The 22,692-nt window shown below is 45.5% G+C and overlaps 1 protein-coding gene across 6 annotated transcripts in view; it reads right to left on the reverse strand.

Annotated features, from left to right (window-relative positions):
* OTUD7A (OTU deubiquitinase 7A) overlaps positions 1 to 22,692 on the reverse strand; it is a 388,360-nt gene that overhangs the window by 353,467 nt on the left and 12,201 nt on the right. For 2 of the 6 annotated variants that reach the window (XM_045163702.1, XM_045163705.1), the window contains exons 2-3: positions 16,583 to 16,749; positions 3,923 to 4,004 (exon numbers count right to left, since the gene is read on the reverse strand). The exons of 1 other annotated variant lie outside the window; for it this stretch is intronic. The gene's annotated coding sequence lies outside the window, so the exon portion shown is untranslated. The remainder of the gene's footprint in view (positions 1 to 3,922; positions 4,005 to 16,582; positions 16,750 to 22,692) is intronic. 3 more of the 6 variants (XM_045163707.1, XM_045163708.1, XM_045163704.1) reach the window with 2 other exon arrangements.

Here is a 22,692-nt window from a genome sequence, read left to right on the forward strand (position 1 = left end):
GGTATTAACCTAAGAGAAACAAAAGCATCGGTCCACAAAAAGCCTTGCATCAAAATGTTCACAGCTGCCTTATTCATAAGAGCCCCAAACTGGGAACAGCCTAGCACTTCAGCAACAAGAAAGTAGCCAAACAAGCCCTGGCACCGTGAGACAATGAAAGAGAGACAAGAAGGAAGAGGGACAAGCTGCTGATAAAGCAACAATACAAATAAATCGCAGAAACCCCACACTGTGTGGAGCACCTACCACCTGATTCCTTTCATAAAAGTTCTAAAACAGGACATTTAATATATAATGGAGAAATCAAAAAAGCAGCTGCCTGGGGTGAGCTGGAGGCAGGGTCTGAGAAAATTTTCAGGCATAACCCTTCCATATTTTGATGGAGATGTGGATTTTCACAGATGCGTGTTTGTTGAGACTCAGCTGAAAGTATTCTTATTGTCTGTGTATTCCATTTTATTTCCCCAAAAAAGGGAAAAGAAAAAGTGGAGCTGGTAGGCTCACAATCTAGACTGCCCCCCTTCATCCAGCCTGAACCAAAGGTACTTCAAGCATCCTGCCCTCTCACCCACTGGCCACACCAGACAAACAATGTTGGGCAGCCAGACAAACATATGGGGGCTCAGGGTACAGACCCTGAAACAAAACCTAAAGTGCCTGAAGGTGTTGTAAGTAACCCACAGGAAGGCATAAATAGTCCCTTGATCTCTAGACGGGCACACCTCCATGATACTTTTTAAAAATTTCGGCCGATACATATACAATTTTCCTTTTTAACCACTTTTAAACATACAGTTTGTGACTTCCCTGGAAGCTCAGCAGTAAAGAACCTGCCTGCCAATGCAGCAGATGCTGGTTCAATCCCTGGGTTGGGAAGATCCCCTGGAGAAGGAAATGGTATCCTTGCCTGGAGAATCCCATAAGCAGAGGAGCCGGGCAGAAAAAGAGACAAATATGACTTGGTGTCTAAACAACAACATCAACAAAGTGTACAACTCAGTGGCATTAAGTATACTGATACTGCCCTGCAACCATTCCCACCATACATCTCCAGAACTTTTTCATCTTCCCAAACGGAAACTCTATACCTCAAAAAAACATGTCCCCTTTCTTCCCTTCCTCAGTGCCTGGCATCTACCATCCACTTCCTGTCTCAATAAATGTGACTATTCTAGGACCTCACCAAGTGCAATTAAGGCAGTATTTGTCCTATGTGCCTGGCTTATTTCACTGAGCACTGTGTCTTCAGGATTCATCCATGTTCTAACAAGTGTCAGAACTTCATTCCTTTTTAAGGTTAATATCTCATTCGATATTATTTCATTTGCGGACAAAGGCCCATATAATCAAAGCTATGGTTTTTTCCAGTAGCCATGTACAGACGTGAGAGGTAGACCATAAAAAAAGCTGAGTGCCAAAGAACTGATGTTTTCGAACTGTGGTGCTGGAGAAGACTCTTGAGAATTCCTTGACAGAAAGGAGATCAAACCAGCTAATCCTAAAGGAAATCAACCCCGAATATTCACTGGAAGGACTGATGCAGAAGCTGAAGCTCCAATACTTTGGCCACCTGATACAAAGAGCCGACACATTAGAAAACGCTCTGATGTTGGGCAAGATTGAGGACAGGAGGAGAAGGGGGCGACAGAGGATGAGGTGGCTTGGATGGCACCACCAATTCAATGGACAAGAGTTTGAGCAAACTCTGGGAGATAGTGAAGGACAGGGACGCCTGGTATGCTTCAGTCCATGGGGTCACAAAGAGTTGGACACGAATGAGTGACTGAACAACAACTCCTTTGATGCTAATACCACATTTTGTTTATCTGTTCATCTGTCAGTGGACACTTGGGTTGTTTCCAGCTTTTGCCTACTGTGAATAATGCTGCTATGAATACGGGTGTCCAAATATCTTTTAGAGTCCCTGCTTTTTACTTCTTTTAGGTACATACCCAGAAGGAAGATTGTAAGATCATATGGTAAATCTATTTTTATTTTTTTGAGGAACCATTGTATTATATTCCATAGTGGCTGTACCATTTTATACTCCCACCTGCAGTACACAAGAGCCACATCTTGGCGCCAACACATGTTACTTTCTGGGTTAATTTTTGGCGGTGGGGTGGAGGGTGGGGGGAGGGGAATGATAGCCCTTCTAATCAAGGTAAGGTAACATTCTTAATACCTTTTAAAAAAGAAGAAATTCTAGGCTCCTTTCCCATAGGAAAATAAAGATGGCTTATTTACAACATAATTTCCCAACAGGTCCAGAGGCTCACATTTGGGAACTGAGGCAGAGAAGAAGGCCCAGGGGATAAAAGAGGGGCATATCCTCAAACTGCCAGACTCTGAGGAGTCCCCTGCACATGTGCACACAAGGCTTGGCCAACGTTTATTTAATGCAAGTGTGTGTATAATTTCTAGTTGTTAGAAACCAAAGCAAGTTCTTTATGTTTAAGTGTTAAAGTTAATAAACATAAAATATTTATAAAAGAAACAATTTCCATTTGGAAAAGTCTTTATCAGGTTTAATGGCTTCAGAAACACTCCCCCAAATGGGAATAAAACTGCAGTAAATTTTGTCCTTCCTATTTTAACTTCAAAATTATACAAAAATATACATTCTGAGCACTGAAACCCCAATTCTTAGGAAATACTTATTTATGCAAATTAAGCAATAAAACATACTTGCTGCTAAGTCACTTCTGTCATATCCGACTGTGCGACCCCATAGACGGAAGCCCACCAGGCTCCCCTGTCCCTGGGATTCTCCAGGCAAGAACACTGGAGTGGGTTGCCATTTCCTTCTCCAATGCATAAAAGTGAAAAGTTAAAGGGAAATTGCTCAGTTGTGTCCGACTCTTAGCGACCCCACAGACTATAGCCTACCAGGCTCCTCCATCCATGGGATTTTCCAGGCAAGAGTACTGGAGTGGGGTGCCATCGCCTTCTCCGAAAACATACTTAAGTCAATATAAAATGTTATACTTAACACATGTATACCTGTGGCGGATTCATTTTGATATTTGGCAAAACTAATACAGTTATGTAAAGTTTAAAAATAAAATAAAATTAAAAAAATTACAAAAAAAAAATTTTCTTGACATTTTAGGAAGTAGGCCAGATTTAAATATCCTCAGAATTCCAGAGATACTAGAAATTATCAAATTTCTCAATTCTGTATTTTGAGTAAATAAAATAGCCCATCACAAGGAATATTTTAACCTGTATTCTAAGTGAATTTAGTTGGAAATTTAGAAGTTTGAGATCAATCACAAACGGAGGAACAGTGAGTTCAGTGTTCACAAAGCATGAAGAAAATGACACTAGAAACTGCCACAATGCTTTCAAGGGGGACCCCAAACTCACCCCCATCCAGGGCCCCATGTTCTTTGGGATCTTACAAATGAAACAGCAAGACCATGGTGTAGGGAGGAAGGACTTCATTTTAGCTGCTGGTAAACTGACTATAACGCTTTTTCTCTGACTTGACTGTAAGGAGTATTTGGCCCTTACAAGAGCCATTCTCTTTATCTTTGTTATTTAGCAGAGCTGTGATTCTAACAGCTTCATGTGTCCCCATAGCAGCCAAAAATACAAACAAGAGTCTGGGGCATTTCTGTCCTCTGGAGTAAAATAAAGTCTAACAGATATAAGGATACTGGCCACAGCAAAGAGGTTCAAGTTCATAGTGTGGCTTTGCCAGCTGCCCAACAGAATGAAAGCAGAAGAGGACAGGTTGGGGACTCTAGAGATTAGTGCTGCTGGAAAGAGAGACAGCAGGATGGTGGCTGAGACCAGGCCTCCTCCTGCTGATACCTGAAGCCTCAGGGTGTTCACAAACCCACCATCTAATACAGGCACCACAGACGACACCAGCACAAAGCAAAGCATGCAAGAGAAAAACTCTGTTTCTACTTACACATCTGACCCAGGAAGATGAAAGACATATGACGTATCTATATTGCATGGACACAAATTCAGGCAGCATCCTAAGAGGGTAACTGCAAATGAGACAGAGGTGGGAATATATGGATGAGTAAGAATCTCCTTGAATCATGAGATGCTGGCACGAGAATGGAGTGAGATCACTGCACAGTGTGAGTAGGCCTTGTCAGTACAGGGTACAGACTAGTCCTTGGAGGGTGAAACCTTCGCCCAGAGTTTGACACCTTGATGCAGGCACCCGTAAGAGAAAAAACACGAAATATTACACAAGGTCCACCATCATGTTCACCTGCCAGGAAAAGATAACTGTCTGACATGAAATAAAACAACTGCTACAGAGTTTTGACATTCCTCTACACCTTCTGATGGTTTTACCCTGAATGAAAATGAGCAAGGTTCAAAGTATAGAAAAAAACAAGGAAAAATCTATGGCTGCCAGATGAAAAACAGACATCTGGTTAAAAATGGGTTTGTGATAAACAATAAATGTTTTTAATAAGTTTGTAATATTTGGGATAAAAATAGGCAGCTTATATTTCTATTTGCTATATCTGGCAAGTAAAAAGGAAGTATAAACTTGTTTGCTCTTCCTGAAACCCTCTCTCCTGGTTACCAAATACAATGGTCAAACAATATGGAACAAGACAAAAATGTCACTGGTTTTCACTGCAAACAGTAAGCCAGAGGCAGTCACAGCTGGATATGTTGGACAGGAAATGCAATTACTGTTTCATTATTTTTTAAATTATAGCTTCCTCTTTGTTCTCCAAAACTGCCCTACTTTTGGATCTAGATTTAAATATTTAATTATATATATATATATATATATATATATATATGGATTGAGATGACCAACTCAATACTTCCCTCATGATTGAGCTACTGCAAAACCAAAAACAAAAAAACAACTTTTTTTTTCCTCCCTGAAACTCAGCACTGTTTTATAATCTGCCTTTTATTCAAGATACATATTTAAGGCAAACTCCAAAGGTGGTATTTGGTGCTGAAATGTTTAAATATTCTAATGCAGAACTGTGGTACAGATGCTGTCCTTCACTATTCTCTCTGGAACAGAACCTAGAAGAGGTTACTTGTATAACTTAATCACTTTTCAGTTCTTCTGAAGTATTTTGTTTTTCTTTTCTACACTTTTCATGAATTTAAACCACTTTAAATTGAGAATACCTAAAAAAATATTGCAATGCAATGTTAAACTCATGATTTCTTCCATAAAGAGGCTGCTAAGAACACTGTGAGCTGATTTTATGAGGCCACCACAACCGTAATAACAGAACCTGCCAAAGGCATCACAAAAGAAGTACCCACCTTCCTCATCCCTCATTAACAGGGACCATGTGGGCTTCCCATTTAAGAGTCACATGGTCATATAAACTGCCTCAGAAACACATTTGACAAAATCCAACATACACACATGATAAAATACTCAGCAACTAGGAATTCAAAGGATCTTTCTCACACTGATTAAGGGCATCTGGAACAAGAAAGGATGTCCACTCTCACCACTGCTATTCAACACAATATTAGTTTTAGCAAGTAGAATAAGGTGTGAAAAGAAAATAAAAGGCATATATTAACAGGCTGAAAAAGAAATAATGTTCTTTACAGATAATGAAATAGTCTACAAAGAAAATCCTAAGGAATCTATAGAAAACCTCCTAGAACTCAATAAATTCAGTAAGGTCACATGATAAGAGATCAATATTCAAAAATCTACATACTAGCAAAACACATGTGGAAAGTGGAAAGACACGATATGATTTATAATCATTCAGATAAAATTAAGTGCTTAGGCATCAGCTGAACAAAACATGTATGGGACACATATTGAAATCTGTGAAATGATGAAAGAAATCAAAGAAGATCAAAATAAATGGAGAGACAAACCATCTTCATGGGTTAGAAGGCTCAATGTAGTAAAGATGTCAATTCTATCCAAATTCCTACTGGAAATCCCAGCAAGCTGTTTTGTTTTGTTTTTTATTTTAATTGGAGGCTAACTACTTTACAATATTGTGGTTGTTTTTGCCCTACATTCACATGAATCAGCCATGGGTGTACATGTGTTCCCCATCCTGACCCTCCCTCCCACCTCCCTCCCAATCCCATCCCTCAGGGTCATCCCAGTGCACCAGATCTGAGCACCCTGTCTCATGCATTGAAGCTGGACTGGCGATCTATTTCACATATAATACATGTTTCAATGCTATTCTCTCAAATCATCCAAGCTGTTTTTAATAGACATAAACATGATTATTCCAAAATGTTTATGGAAAAGCAAAGGGACTGGAACAGCTAAAATAATTTTGAAAAAGAATGGGACATGAGACATTGCTGTACTTGAGACTAGGGCTTACCATAATGCTGCAGTAACTGAAGCAGTGAAATATTAGCAAGAAGCAGACAAGTAGATCAGTGAGCAGAAGTAAAAACAAAACAGAAACAGATCTACACAAGAACAGCCAACTGATTCTGACAAAGGTGAAAACAATTCAATGGAGGAAGGCTCATCTTTTCAACCAGGAGTGCTGGGCCAGTTGCACATGCACAAGCAGAACACCGAAATTCCATCGAGACATCACACCTGAACAAATTAGCTCAAATGGATCAAATACACAAATGGAAAATGTAAAACTATAAAATTTTAGAAGAATCAGAGGAAATCTTCAGGAGCTAGCCTAGGTGAAAAGTTCTTAGACATGGTATCAATCAGATCAGATCAGATCACTCAGTCGTGTCCGACTCTTTGCAACCCCATGAATCACAGCACGCCAGGCCTCCCTGTCCATCACCAACTCCCAGAGTTCACTCAGACTCACATCCATCGAGTCAGTGATGCCATCCAGCCATCTCATCCTCTGCCGTCCCCTTCTCCTCCTGCCCCCAATCCCTCCCAGCATCAGGGTCTTTTCCAATGAGTCAACTCTTCGCATGAGGTGGCCAAAGTACTGGAGTTTCAGCTTTAGCATCATTCCTTCCAAAGAAATTCCAGGGCTGATCTCCTTCAGAATGGACTGGTTGGATCTCCTTGCAGTCCAAGGGACTCTCAAGAGTCTTCTCCAACACCACAGTTCAAAAGCATCAATTCTTCGGCACTCAGTCTTCTTCACAGTCCAACTCTCACATCCATACATGACCACAGGAAAAACCATAGCCTTGACTAGACGAACCTTTGCTGGCAAAATAATGTCTCTGCTTTTCAATATGCTATCTAGGTTGATCACAACTTTCTTTCCAAGCAGTAAGCATCTTTTAATTTCATGGCTGCAGTCACCATCTGCAGTGATTTTGGAGCCCAGAAAAATAAAGTCTGACACTGTTTCCCCATCTATTTTCCATGAAGTGGTGGGACCGGGTGCCATGATCTTTGTTTTCTGAATGTTGAGCTTTAAGCCAACTTTTTCACTCTCCTCTTTCACTTTCCTCAAGAGGCTTTTGAGTTCCTCTTCACTTTCTGCCATAAGGGTGGTGTCATCTGCATATCTGAGGTTATTGATATTTCTCCCGGCAGTCTTGATTCCAGCTTGTGTTTCTTCCAGTCCAGCGTTTCTCATGATGTACTCTGCATATAAGTTAAATAAACAGGGTGACAATATACAGCCTTGACGAACTCCTTTTCCAATTTGGAACCAGTCTGTTGTTCCAGGTCCAGTTCTAACTGTTGCTTCCTGACCTGCATACAAATTTCTCAAGAGGCAGATCAGGTGGTCTGGTATTCCCATCTCTTTCAGAATTTTCCACAGTGTATTGTGATCCACACAGTCAAAGACTTTGGCATAGTCAATAAAGCAGAAATAGCTAAAAAGAATACACTGGACTTCAAACTTAAAAACACAAACAGAAACAACACTTTCCGACTGGCAGAAAACCCTTTAGCAGAGCTCAAGTATCACTACCTCAGCCAACCAGCACATCCCCAGGGTCATACCAGGCCCTGGTTCCACCTGCACACCGTGCTCTGTCTCACATCCGTCCACTGCACACCACTGACCAGATGCCAAAGCCAGGCCTCTCTCCACCTCCATCACATGAGCCAAAACGGCCCTCAACTGTCTCCAGGACCCACAGGGCTGCAAGACCTCAGTGACCCCGAGGACCCCCTCCATTGCTCCTCAGTGATTCTGAGGACCATCCCACCCTGTTCCTCAGTGATCCTAAGGACCCTCCCCCAATTTGGAGAGCCCCCACCATCCTAATTGATCTCTAGGATCCTCTCTCAGAATCAAATTCCCAAATCCTTCACAATCCATTTAATAGCCAGAGAGACATTTGTCAGATTCACTTCTGATCATGATCCAGATGGAATCCTTTGGGATCCCACAACATCAGAGCAGATCTCATGGATCAAGTGATCCCACACTTGATTTGGGGCAGGAGCTGCGTGATGCTGGGTGTGCTGTCCTCCCAGCAGGTGTCCATATGCTCCCAAGGCAAGGCTGGCAGGCACTCAGGCCCCCTCTAGCTTGAGCATGGCTTTAAGCACAATGTAGAAGCCAGCCGCACCCCCCTCCCCTCCTCCCCCTGGCTAGTAACGGTGACCGTGCTGCTCCCCATAGTGGGCAGATGCTGGTCTGGGCACTGGATGTCCCTCCATGCAGTGGCAAAGTCACTCGGCAGTGGCGCTTTGGTGAGCAGGTCCTCCCTTTCATGTGCTGTTCCTTCTGCCATCGCTGGTAGCAGGTCTGCCAGCACATTGAGGGTTCCTGGACCAAAGAACAGAGTGACCAACAGGATGAGGGTTCAGAGGGATTTCACCTTGAACTCTGAAGAGAACACACCATCATCTGAGGCTCTGAAACAGTGGAGTCAAACATGACCCCAAAGACATCCCATTCCTGAAGGCGGCGCTGGCCTCTGCTCAGCACAGGCACGAAGTGTGTCAGTGGCGCTGACATCCCTCACAGATGCCGTGGGCCAGGGAACTTACCAGCACCAGTCACCACGATGGTATTCCAAAGCAGTAAGCACACGTGAATTTGAAATTGAGGGTAACGGCTGGAGGAAAAGGCCAAGGAAGACGCTCCAGCCTCCCTACGTCTCCATAGCTCTGGCCACTGCCACCTGGTTTCCCGCCACCAGAGTGAGGAACTGGTGTGTCTCCTGCAGGATTCCTGGGAAAAACAGGAGCGCCCACATCCCTGATAAAAACTGACTTGGGATCACCTACTGTGACATGTAAACTCTCACATCAGGGCTGGAATCCTTACACACTAAATTGCTTCTCTGGGAGTGATATGATTTGTATCACTTACACAGATAAAAAATGATAAGTGACACAGGAAGATGTTTTATTTACTTTAAAAAAAAAACAATTTATGGGTTATTTTGTTGTTTTATGTTTATAGCTCTTTAACTTGGTCCAAACTGACCTAAACAATTTACACAAAATGAAAATCTCTTTTGATAATAAAACCAACTAATTTTAACTGATATTCCCCATTGAAGATTTCAAGGTATGGGTGGCAGTTTCTGAAATAATTTTATAGAATATTAGAAAGTCACAGCACAAAGCTCACCCTGCTAACAATAAAAATCTGTTTTTTATTAGAATCATCAAAGGTAATTTTGGAGGTAATCAAGCTTCCTTTAATGACAGACATACCATGAAGTTAACTATACTGTTTCTTGGTCTATTTATTTCTTCCTATCATACACATCAATAATTTTGGAAAATATGCTTTTGAGGTTAACTCTAAGGTTTCAGAAAATACCACACACCAACAGGAAAGGTTAAAATCTACACTACTGCCAAATGGTCTCAAAGATTTAGATTTCACATAACTTGATCGACTACATCCCATTACCTGAATTTTCTAAAATAACTTTTTAGAATCGGTGTGAACTAGCACATCAATGAATACCCAAATGACAGGCCTGTGATGGTTTCACCCTAGTGGGACCACTGCTCCTGTGGCTGGAGAGGTGCACCATCACCTGTGAAGAAGGAGGCTGCAAAGGCTGCCCTCTGCCAAGACCAAAGGAGCCAGTTGTCCAGACAAATCTGTTAAGAGTCACTGTACAATAAAGTACCACCTTTCAATTACCTGCTTGATAAACAGGAGAGGGGGCTGCACTGTAGCAGAATACCACGGGGTTTGTGGCCAGAAGATACAGGCCAGACCCCCTTTTCTTATTAGTCAAGTTGAGACCCCGGACCAGTACTTAACTTGAACCTTTGTTTCATCATCTGTGATAAGAGGGTAGCCCTGTCTCTGATCCCCAACCTCAGAGGGTGTGGATGTGATGCTGATCGAAGCCCGAGTTAAGTCACGAGGTACCCAGGACATGACACGTGCGTGGCGGGTTTCCTTAGCCCCAGGGCCATCCTGAGACACGGCTTAATATAAGATGCAGCTTCTGCAGCACATGTAACAAGCAGTGACGGCGTGGCGGGCCTACTCAGCCTCTGCCCACCCCTGGGGAGTAGGAAGATGTGATTTAGTCCCTCACCCCCCACCCAGAGTGGGTTTATCAGGGCAGGACATGTCCTTTGGTAGATGACATCAGCTGAGCACAGTGAGAAAAAGTTATGTGAGCTACACAGCAGACAGTGGGATAGAAACCCCTCATTTAAATGCAGAATCCACCTCTATAAAGACCAGTTCTCCTCTTGTCAGCTGTCTGAGTATAACTGCTGACTAAAGTGCCTTTGGATCCTTACCTGAACTCATGTCAATCCAATAAGTCCCATATTGCCACTGGGGTTTATTCTCTCTGCCTGGGAAACTTTAGTCTGGCCTCTACCTGCTGGGGAAGCCAAAGGGTCTCCTGAACTGAAGCCCCGCAGCTCCGTGACCCAGCACCTGCACTCCCAGGTGTGCTCTCAACAGACATGCAGCCAAATGTCCAGCAAAGACATGTTCCAGGACAGCCCCCTGCTCCCAAGATCCTACCCTGCAACCACCCCAACACCTGTCAGCAGGCAATGTCGCCCATTCACACAGCACTGGGAATGAACGAGAGCCAATGAAGCATGGGGACCTGCACGGACCCCACAAACACCCCGAGGAGCCAAAGGAGCCGGAGAAGAGCATGTGCTATGGGATCTCACAGACAGGAAGTGCAAGAGGCCAGGCAGGTATGCGGCATGAGACACGGGGACAGCAGTGGCCGGGTGCCGGTGCGATCACAGGGGTGTCAGTCTGTGTGCGCTTACGTACCTTTCTGAATGAGGCTGCGCTTGCACAAAAAGCTTAGGTCAGGGGGAAGGGACGGTTCTCTCATCCACTTCCAGGACTTGGTTTTGTCAGGCAGGCAAGAGGACAGATGGTCCTCAGCCAGCAGGGAGGGCATGTCCCCAGGGACCCACTGCACCACCACTCCCCCACCCTCTAAGCCTCGGTTTCAGCAGAGACTGTGCCATGAGGAGGGGTGTGGGGAGTGGGGAGCGAGAGGACTCTCCACAGGCCAGGAATTAAGACTATTTAACCAGATTGCAAGTGCACTCTGTATTCTGACAAGATTCGTGACTCTCTCCAAATTTACAGCAACTCACCTGTGATCTCGTCAAAACTGTGACAAAACCCTGACCTACTTAGTGCTGGGAAAGTGCCTGGAAATGACATCGCCACTTCCCTATTTAAAGCATGTCTCTCCTGACTGAAGCAAGAGCAGAATAGAAGAAAACCCCCAATTCACCACAATCTGAAAGATGGATTTACCTTTAGCACCTGCCCCCGAAGATCCCAAAGGATAATGCAACACACACTGCAATGAAAGCTCCTGGGACCCACAGGAGAGGGCTGAGATGCTGCCAGGTGTGTGACCAACCTCACACCTCAGCGGTGCAGACCTCAGTCCTCACTCAACGAGGGAAACGAGTAAAGGAAGGCCAACCAGGCCTGGCCGCCCTGCTCTGTCCACCCTCCCCAGGATCGCCCTCCTGACAGCCCTAGAAAAATGCCCTGCACACACGGAAGCCAATCTCACCCATCTCCTGGGGGATTTCTCTTGGATGCTTCCATCTTCCACGTGACAAGAATTTTTAAAATGGTTTCCTCGAAAATAAAAATTACAACTGAGCCTTCATTAATCTGGTGTCTTTAAAACACGTTCTGACAGTAATTTTTTCCACCTGTTCTGTTTCCAGCTCTTCTTTTAAAATTTATAACTTGAAAGTCAAATGCCATATGATATCACTTATACGTGGAATCTAAAATATATGATAAAGTGAACTTATCTATGAAACAGAAAGACACACATAGAAAACAAATCTATGGTTACCAAAGGGGGAGGGGAGGGAGGGACAAATTAGGAGTTTGGGATTAACTGGTACATACTATTATATATAAGATAGATAAACAACAAGGTCCTACCATTCATTCAACATGCTGTAACAAACCATACTGGAAAAGAACATGAAAAAAGATTTACAACTTAAAATGAAAGTGGGTACCATGTCCACTTGCCAGGCTCACGGCAGGCAACGGCCACGTTTCCTGCAAACATCTGCAGCAGCATCACAGATGAGCCTTCGCTGGGCTCAGTGACAATGCACAAACCCTGGCCGTGTCACAGTAATCCTTTTTGGCCTGTTTATTTATTTATTTCTGTCCTTGTGACTCAAACAAAATAGTTTAAGGACTAGCAGGGCCAGTCTGTTACATACAATGTACAGTCCAGGAACCGCCTCCATTCTGTGCAGGGTGAGCTCTGAGCTTGCACCAAAATACTTTTGACCATCGAGGATGCCCTGGAGTCACAGAGGCCCAGCTAACATGTGGCCTGTGTGAGGACCACCCAGCCAGTGTAACACACCCCCGAGCTTTCAAATGAAATTTCCTCTGCAAAGTCCAGCAAAAACCTCCAAGGACATGCTCATGGGAAATCTGAAAACGGGGAGGACAATGACCCTTCATCCCCCGTTCATCATCTGGAAACATCTTTTCACAATTTCCCAGAGAACCTGAGCTCTCCTCTACTCTTGGACCCTGGGCCGAGGCCACGCAGATGGGGGAGATGGTCCCTCCATTGCCTCCTCCACGGCCTCTCCTTCTCTGGACCCTGCAGGCAGAGGCTGCTCTAGTGGCCCAGGAACCCACACACCGTGGCACAAAAGGCAACGGAAAACAAAAGTAATACTCACAGGCAGTTCCACAGCTGCATCTGCCTGTCTCTCCAGTCCTGACACACGGCCCAAGGGCACTCAGAATGTCTGATTCCGCAGACCACAGAGGGCCCCCCAAAGGTTAAGGACTCATAGAGGATTTTTAAATAAATAACAAATATTAAATTCCAAATTTAACCCTCCCAACCTTGCACAAAAGGTAAGAGCTAGTACCAGGTAGACAGGTGGGCCCCATGGAACAAGGCCTAAGGCAAGGCCTGCCTTGCTCCATGGGCACAGCGCTTATATACATCCTGCAGGCGTGCTTGGGCTCTGCTCACCGTCTAGGGCACCACCCATGGCTTCACTGTCCCCGTGAGCCAGGGGCGAGGCCATCACTTACAGAGCAGCACAGAGGGGAGCCAGGAGACACTGCTTCCCCGCAGCAAGCCAGGCATCCATTCTCCCCTCTGCAGCTGGCAGGAGGCTGCTCCTCCTTGCTGGGCTCCTGAGAGGTACCACAAATACGACGGCTCCTTGCCATCCAAACACCTGCCTATTTCCATCACACTACTTGTTTTACAATGATAATCGTACAAAGCAGGATCCTTGATGTGTTAACCTTCCCCAGGGTGAGTGGTCCTAGGCATGCCCTCACCTGCCCTGGATGGCACACCCCTGCGCCCTGACATCTACACACACCTTGTGCCACCCTGAGCCTTGCTCTCAGGGCAGGTGAATAAAAGAGGCCACCAAGTGGCACGAGGCCTAGAGTTCCGTCCCGTTTTTCTCCAGTGCTTGGCCCCAGCTTTTCCAACAGGCAGGTGGACCTGTGTGCCCCACAGTCCTGGGGGTGGTGGGGGTGGGGAGGGTGGGGAGGCAGCTGTCAGGCGCCCAGCCACGGGAACGTGGGATCCAGGCTGCTTCCTCCTGCTCCTCTCTGCTGATGCTGGTTCTACCCTCTGCAGGACTGGGTCTCCAGCCTCCTGCCCCTACAGCCTGCTCATCTGGTCCACTCTCCCAGAGGCCCATCCACTGTTGGTTGCTGTCCCCCCAGCCTCTCCCCAGCTCCTGCCTCCTGGGTCTCTCCTGTCATTCCCAGGGGCCTGACTTCTTCCACATTCCCCAATTCAAATGCCCAAGAATCCCAAGTTCTGGAATCTGAGCCACACAACCTCTCCTGGTGCTGAGTTCCTTCTGCTGGTCCAAGGGCGGCTACTGTTCTATCTACTGCCCCAAACGTCCTTTTGCTGGCTTGCAGAGGAAGGATGTGGAATCTAAACTCCTTGGGTATACTGTTGCTAAGTTCAGAAAGCTGGAATGATGGTGTGTGACAGAGACCAGAGTAAAATTACCTTGGGGGCCCCTGATCAGGACTGAAAGGAGAGCTCCGGCAGTGGCCTCAGGAATAAGAACAGGCTCTCCTGTGTGTGGTGACCGACACGCTGCACTAGATGACCCATTGTCTGACCTGGAGCACATGTCGGGCAGGGCTGCCTGCCTAGCCTGCCGGAGCCCACAGTCCATGATCATTCACTGACTATAGCATGTTCAGCCCACTCAGTGCCATGTGGCCATGGGGACCTCAGTTTAAGGCTATTCAGTAATGTGGGAAAAGCTCAAGAAATAATAACAGCTGAAGAGGAAAACAAAACCGGAGGAAACATTCTTTGCACATGATTACTTCTTTTCCACTGAGTATTTTTTCCAAAGGCTACTGTTTACCTTTAGGAGGAAGAAAATGTTTAGACAAAATGTCTGCTGAATGAATGAGATGACACAAAGTCAAGGGCAGCATAATTTTGCAAAAAGTTAAATGCCGAGACAGTTAATAAAATGTCCCACCACTCCTGGACGGTGGGGGACACCACAGAGTCCTCCCTGCCCTTCCCCTAAACTATGATGAGGAAGACGGATGCCCAGTAGGTCTGCCATCCCTTTGGGTGGACTGGGTTGCACTGAATGAGCCCTGTGTGTCAGGGCAGCAGCAGTGGTCAGACTGCAGAGGAAGTTCAAGATGTAATTAACAGGAACACCTGGGGATATTTTATATAAAAGCACAACTGATTCAAACCTTCCGGAATCAAATACAGTCACCCCTCAGTATCCATGGGAGGTTGGTTCCAGGACCCCTGAGGACACCAAGATCCACAGATGCTCAAGTCCCTTATGTAAAATGGTATCATATTTGCGTATACCTCACTGTACATCCTTCCTTACACTTTAAATCACCCTTTGATTACTTATAATGCTTATTACAATGTAAATGCTATGTAAATACCTGCCAAAGTACAGTTAATTCAAGTTTTGCTTTCTGGGACTTTATGGAACAGTTCTTAGAACATCATTGATTGTGGTGGATTGAACACATGCATGCAAGACCCATGGACACAGAGGGCCAGCTGTAGAGGTGATTGAAGCCTTTTACTCCTGAGACAATGCTGCCTGGTTCCCTACGTGCAGGAGAACAGCGTCCAGAGCAGGACAGCAGTGCACACTAGCACACCACAGAGCAGACAATGGAAATGAATGAGGGGCGTGGGAACACGTCAGAGCACGATAGGAGCTCTCCTCCACTGAGTACAACTAACCATGGCCCCACCCTTTACGACCAGAAGAAGGTGGCTCTTTGTGAAGACCCAGGCCACAGTGACGTGGTAATGAGTACTACACTCCCGGGAAGCAACAAAGTTACCTCAGGCCACCAAATCTATGTGTAATGTGTGTGCATAGATTCAGAGGGCAGGTGGGTACTGCAAGGCTTTACAGGGGGCACAGGGCACTAAGGGTACGAGGACTTGCAACACAGTTAAGTGTTCCCTTCTTTTGGAAATCTAAAGAGCTTTTCCAATGTCATGGCCTGGTCACCATAAGAAGGTATCCCATGGGTGAGGTGCACCAACACACAAAGAATTGCAGCCCACCCTTCGTGCTCCTGGGAGAGCACACACCCTGTGACGCAGAGCAGGGCTCCCAGGTGCCATGAGTGGGGAAACCATAAAGGTGTCATGGGAGACACAGGGGTTGGTGCTGGAAGGGCTCTGCATCCGGGGAAGGGCGGGGGAGCCAGCAGCCAAGATGTGGCAAGAGATCCATGAAACGTGGTGTGCCCTGGGCGAGGGGGCGGGCTGGACCAGTCTGCTTAGAGGGAGTGCCTACGCTTGAACTTTCAAGTAGTGGTTCCCTAGCTATAGCCAATACTCTAAAATGCTTTGTGCTCTTCTTTTCTTCAAGTTTTCTACAGCTGAAACCTCAGACAGCTACGTAACAGGCTCAAGAATATTCCAGCAGAGAGTGTACGGACTGCCTTCCTCCCTTCCCTGCACCGACTTGGCACTCATTCCTGGGGTATCTTGTGCTCTTCTACATCCAATGCTTTGCATTTAAACTTGTTGATACGATAAAAAGAACCAAGCAAGCCTCCGGAAATTGCAGTATGCTTAGCTGGGAAGGGCCTGCCAGTCCTTTGTCTCTTTACAGCCAACAGAGCCTCCTACCACCACAGGGCACTGTCAGGAAACCACTCATCAAGGCATTCCCAGGCCTTGGCACACAGACATCCATACTCACCACCGCACTGTCGGTTAGTAGCTCTACTCCCCAAGTTGGTCCCAACTTCAGAGTCAGCCACCCTTTCAACAGGCGCACAGGATCCGTGTCTCGTGGCCAGTCCAGTCCTGGCCTCCCACTGCCTGCATCCTTGCCACAGACAGCGCTGCCACAGCCTTCCCCGCAGGCTGCATGACAAAGACAGGAAGGGCAGAGTCTCAGCGGGTGCTCACCCCAGACAGCCACCGTTTCCAAAACCACCAGCCCAGGGAGCTGACACGCAAGGTGACCCTGGGCTCACAGCCCCCCGTGGATCTAACAGAAGCAAATACGATCTCACTGGCCAGATGCACCCACCCGGGCACCAAGCAACGACAGAGCTATAATCAAGTGAGGAGACACAAGTAGAAGCGATTCCCCAAGAACAGGGCCAGCAGGCCCAGCAAACAGTAACACCAGACAAAAACTCCCAGCTCACCACCATCAAGAAGTTCAGATAACAAATCATTACTCAGAGACCATAACATACAGTTTTAATTGACAGATGCAAGTACTTCTTAAAGTGATCAAAACCCTAAGTAAATAATATGATACCTCTTAAAAAGACAAGAATATGGGAAATTAAGAAAATTTATGGAAATGAATAACACAATCACAGAAACTTAAAACCAAGTGACTGCTCTTTACAGTAGATTTGATGTGGATCGGGTAGAGGGCAGATGAGCCAGGTGGAAGGCAACATCGAGCAAAGTGTCCAGAATGCACTGCAGGGGCTAAATGAAGGCATACCACAAGAGAACTGCTGGAAAATCAGGATACCAGAACAAACATGCATGCTCAGTAGCTCAGCCATGTCTGACTTTTTTATGACCTGCATGTAGCCTGCCATGCTCTTCCATCCGTGGAATTTCCCAGGCAAGAATACTGGAGTGGGTTGCCATTTCCTACTCCAGGGGATCTTCCCAATGGAGATCCTTATCTCCTGCATCTCCTGCACGGGCAGGTGGATTCATTAGCACTGTGCCACGTGGGAAGACCACAGACTAATAAATGACAAACTGGGAGAGGAAGGAAGAGAGGGAAGTGGTAACAGGCAATCTTTGAAGAGCTAAAAGCTGATGTCACAGAACTGATCCCAGCATGAATCATGCCCGGGGGAGGCCCAGAGGAGCGGGCAGGAGGAAGTTCATTCTCTCAACGTCCCAGGTGTCCAAAGAAGCTTCAGGAAGGCTACAAGGCTACGTTCTCTGAGTCTCACACTCTGGTTGTACAGGGAACCCAAGGACGTGGTCTTTCTCAAAAACTAGGTACATTCTGTCCTTCCACCACATTGGCAACAGCACAGTGATCATTTCACCTGATTCTCGGGTGCTGCTGACCATCTGTCTAGAGGGGTGCAAGGCTTGACCCGGCAGGCCTCTCTGAAGCCGTGGCCCACCAGTCACTCATCCCCATGACTACAACCCTATGGACCCTACAAAATGAAAGGCAGGCAAAAAAAAAAAAAAAAAAAAATTTAGAGATTCTAGTTTACTATCTTTTTACTTATCAGTTTATTATCTTTACTGCACAGTGGATTTCTCTCCCAGTAACTGAAGAGAGACAGTGGGGACACTCCCCTCCTTGGACACTGACTGGCTGGCAAACTAGTCTGTCACCCCAGGGATGGCACACTAGAGGGGCTGTGTGTGCACAGGACAGCCCAAAGTGGGTCTGCTGGAGCAAAATCCTCATGAATTCTCATTCCTCAGAATGTAGGACTTCCTACCTCTAAGTCACCCTGGGTTTTGAATGAGAGACAAACACTGCACAACTGAAGGTTGCTAACATATAACTATCTAAAATTCAACATTTAAAACTAATGAACCTTAGATCACTACAAGGAAGCTGTTCCAAACATATCTGGGGCCAACAGATCTGCACACACACAGAGCTTGGAAAAGAACGAAAGAAGTTCATAAGCTTCAACTCAACCCAACAAAGTAAGCACACGCTTCCTGGGTGTCAAGGACCAGGTCCAGCCTTTGTGAAGGCAGCCTGTGCTTCGTAAGACAGACAAATGGCATCTCCAGGCACTCCAACCTGGCTTAACGGCCAAATGAGGCTGAACCATGACACCTGCCTCACAGGATGGCTGTGAGATTTAAACCAGATAGTGTCAGAAAAATACACAGCAATCACTGGAGGCTATTCTACTGCTTAGGGATTACAGCATTAATTTAATATTCATTAGTGATTAAAGAAGCAAGTGTTCATTCAGGCTTTATTGATTAACATACAAAAAGCCACACAGATTTCGGAGACACAGGAAGTGAGTTCAAGGCTGCTGGGGCATGGCAGGGGCAGGATCTGGCCTCAGAGGTAGGGAAGCCTTGGGCCAGAGGTCCAGTGTGGCACGTGTCTGCCACCTTCTCCCAGGCTGCTAGCATGGGAGGTCAAATCTTTTATACAATAGCTTGTCTAATCTAATGGAAGGGCTTTTACACAAAAAGCATTCTGGAGTAAAACAAAAAATCTTCTTGGAAAAGGAATCCCAAAGCCACAAATGCTCAACAATGCCCAGACCCCAAGAGAAATGGCGACCCATTTCTCTCTCTCAAAGCACAAGGAGCTCCCCAAAGATGGTGAGTAAAATCCCTCAGCATCTACACCTGCAGCCACCAGAAAGCAGTTTCCAGTGAATGGTTTACTCCTCCACACTTTCTCTGAAAGCCCTCAAAACAATGAAAAGGGAGACAGAGAATTAGAAAGAGAAATATATTCCACTTTTGACAAATCAAGAAAACAGACACGAGCAGAGTGCACAAATCCCTGGGTGGACCAGACCAATGGCAGCAGGAAGAGACACAGCAAGCCAGTGCCCACTCCTGACCCCTGGGGAGATAAAGACTGCGCCATGGCAGCTTGCAAAGGATCACATGGACATGGGCACAGAACCACTGAGTAGACTGTGGCCTGTGGATTGGGCCTTGTATAGAGGCAGAGGCAGGTAGCAAACACATGACACTGAGGCCTGCTAGGAGCAACACCCAATTCATTCATGAGGAACTGGGGAACACAGCTCCTAACTGGGCAAAAGAAATACAACTTGAAGAGTGTACTCTTGCATTCCAGACTATAAACTTGAAATGAAGTGCAACCCTACCCCATTCTTCAAAAATGCACTGACTAAAGTCACAAAGTAACCAAGTTGGGAATCAGGCTTGGAAATGGGGTGGAGGAGGCGGGTAAGCAGTTGCAGGCCCAGAGGAAAGCCTCCTAAGGAAAGAGGTAAAGAACTTTTTTAGTAACATACTCCCATACAGTCTCTGTGAGTTTCCTGTTACTGCTGAAACAAATCACAACAAATCTACAAATCTGGTGACTTAAAACAGAGCAACATATCATCCTACAGTTCTAGAGATCAGGTGTCTGAAATGGGTCTCGCTGGGCTAAAGCCAAGGTATTGTAGGACAGTGTTCCTTCTGGAGGCTCCAGGGGAGAAGGTGCCATACCTTGCACAGTGTCCAGGGGCTGCTCCCATTCCTTGGCTGGTCTTCCCCTTCCAGAAACTGCATCCCTGACCTCTGAGTCCATCTTCAGGTCTGCTCTGACTTTGCTCCTCCTGGCTCTTTTGGGGTTACTCAGACCCACCTGGAAAAATCAGGCCAATCTCCCCAACTCAAGATTCTTAATTTAATTACATCTGCAAAGTCTCCTTTTTCAAATAACTGAACATATTCCCAGGTTCTGGAGGTTGGGACATGAACGTTATTGGGGGGTCATGACTCCAGTCACTGCAGGAAGCCCCGTTTTCCTTGCTGTATCCAGTCTGGAGGCCACACACATGCATTGGATCATGGCCTCCTGTGGCCAACAACATCAGGACTGGTCTTTCTTGTGCTGACGCCTCTCTGGTCCTCCATCTTCCCCTTTCATGTACCCTCTGACTACACTGGGCCCACTTAAGATAACCCAGGATAATCCCACTACTTTGAAGTCAGACAGTTAGCAACCTTAACTCCATATTCAATTTTACTTTTCCAATTCCAATTCTCCCAATATATTCACAGATTCTGGAGATTGGGATATTGATATCTTTGAGGGGCCTTTATCCTGCCGACTGTATTCTCCTAAAAAGATTTTTAAAAATCAAAGAAGAAATTATTAACCAACAGAAAGACAAGAGCTTAGGAAAGAAATGGAGAAAAAGAAAATAAATGGGGTAGGAATGATGAGCACATTAGAAGCCATTAAAAAATAGAATAAACACAACCAACCAACCAAAGACACAAGCAAATGAAATGGCAAAGTATGTGAAATACTGAGTTTCTCAAAGAGATGACATATATAAGACACAGAAGAAACAGTGACTTGTCTCTGTCAGATGATGGGATATACTGTGCGCAGCTTTTAAAAAAAGTGATACAGAAAGATGAACGTACAGAAATAGCCTGGAGAAGTTAATGAATCAAAAGAATGATATGAACATCCAGGCAGAAGACAGGCTGAGCTCAAATATCTTAACAATAATCCTCAATGCTAAAAGATGGAAATATTTCTATGAAGTTTTAAAGGGAAGGTGGGACGCAAGAGTTTTATACTCATGCAGGAGATATTTTGGAGCTTGCAAAAATTCTCCACTGAGGGTCATGAGCCATTTAAGAAGAGAGTGGGGATCACAATCCACAAACTCTACAATGAACTCCAACTGAAAGAGGAATTGAAAGAAAGGCCCTGACAATTCCTCTAGAATTACTAATAAAGGACCAGTACTGTGTGAACCTGGAATCCATCTAAACACAGCACAAAGACCAGGTAACTGGAAGCTGAGGTTACCCATGAGAGGGCAAATAGTATGTGTCTAGACCGTGGATGGAATGGAAACATAAATAATGAGACAGGAGGAACGGGAGGGTGAGGACAGAAGGGGGGCACACACTTCAGTCAGCTTTCAGAGCAGAATGAGCTGATACCACTCATGGCAGCTGGCAAACACATTTCAGAGTTTCCCCCTAACTTTACAGGGGCTGAATGGAAACTACAGCTTCTCCCTAATTAATTCTTCTTTCTGAGTACCCGCCTAACCCACATGGCAGGGCGTGGATAGAGGGGCACTCCTTCCTGCTCAAGGGCCAGCCCAGGTACCTCGCTGGGTTGTTGTGAGGACCACAGAGGCTGGTGGACAGGTGCTGGTGTCGGATCAGAGGAAGATCACCCCGGAAACAGAAGGGAGAAGCCCTGTGATGGGCCGGCCACTGTGTACTCTGGGACTATGCACTTACTACAGGCTGGCCCACCAGCCCAGGAAGGGACATGCTGGGAACTCCAAGATAGAAGACACTGAGTTGCCAGTCCAGGTTCTATGCACGATACTGGATGCTTGGGGCTGGTGCACTGGGACGACCCAGAGGGATGGTATGGGGAGGGAGGAGGGAGGAGGGTTCAGGATGGGGAACACATGTATACCTGAGGCGGATTCATTATGATATTTGGCAAAACTAATACAATTATGTAAAGTTTAAAAATAAAATAAAATAAAATAAAGCTATAAACATAAAAAAAAGAAGACACTGAGCTTAAATTCAGCAAATCTGTCATTATTAAATTAAATTTAGATGAGTACATTTTATATAGACCAAAAGACTAAAAATGTAATAATCTCCAACATGATTAAGTGAGAAAAAGGGAAACCAGAGGAAAATGGACTCTGTATGCTCCCATGTGTTTAAATATGAAAAAAAATACATACTTGAGCATCCACAGAGTTTTTTCAAAAAGATACACAGGAGCAATTAACAGTGCCTGTTGAGAGAGGGATTGGGCCTGGCATAAGAAAGTGACTCACATTTTACTACATACTCTTGTTTTGTTTGAATTCTGTTAGCCTGTGTAAATAATGGCCTTCTCATTTTTTAACCAAATTGAATGAGCAAAGGAGAAAGGGTAAAAACTAGTATGCTTTCTATTTCCATGGAGTAATATTTGTTCTCCCACCTTTCTGTAGGGCTGGGGACAGGATGTGGCAAGATCTGTATTAGTTTTGTTTTCTAGATTTCAGTATTTTGTATGGATGCGTTTTACAGTTTCTCTAAGACAAATGGTTTAAGCTAAAAACACCAAGAGCAAAGTGCCGTAAAATAGGTTTCCCC

The sequence above is a fragment of the Bubalus bubalis genome, chromosome 20 (assembly GCF_019923935.1).
Source record: "Bubalus bubalis isolate 160015118507 breed Murrah chromosome 20, NDDB_SH_1, whole genome shotgun sequence".
Lineage (NCBI taxonomy): Eukaryota > Metazoa > Chordata > Mammalia > Artiodactyla > Bovidae > Bubalus > Bubalus bubalis.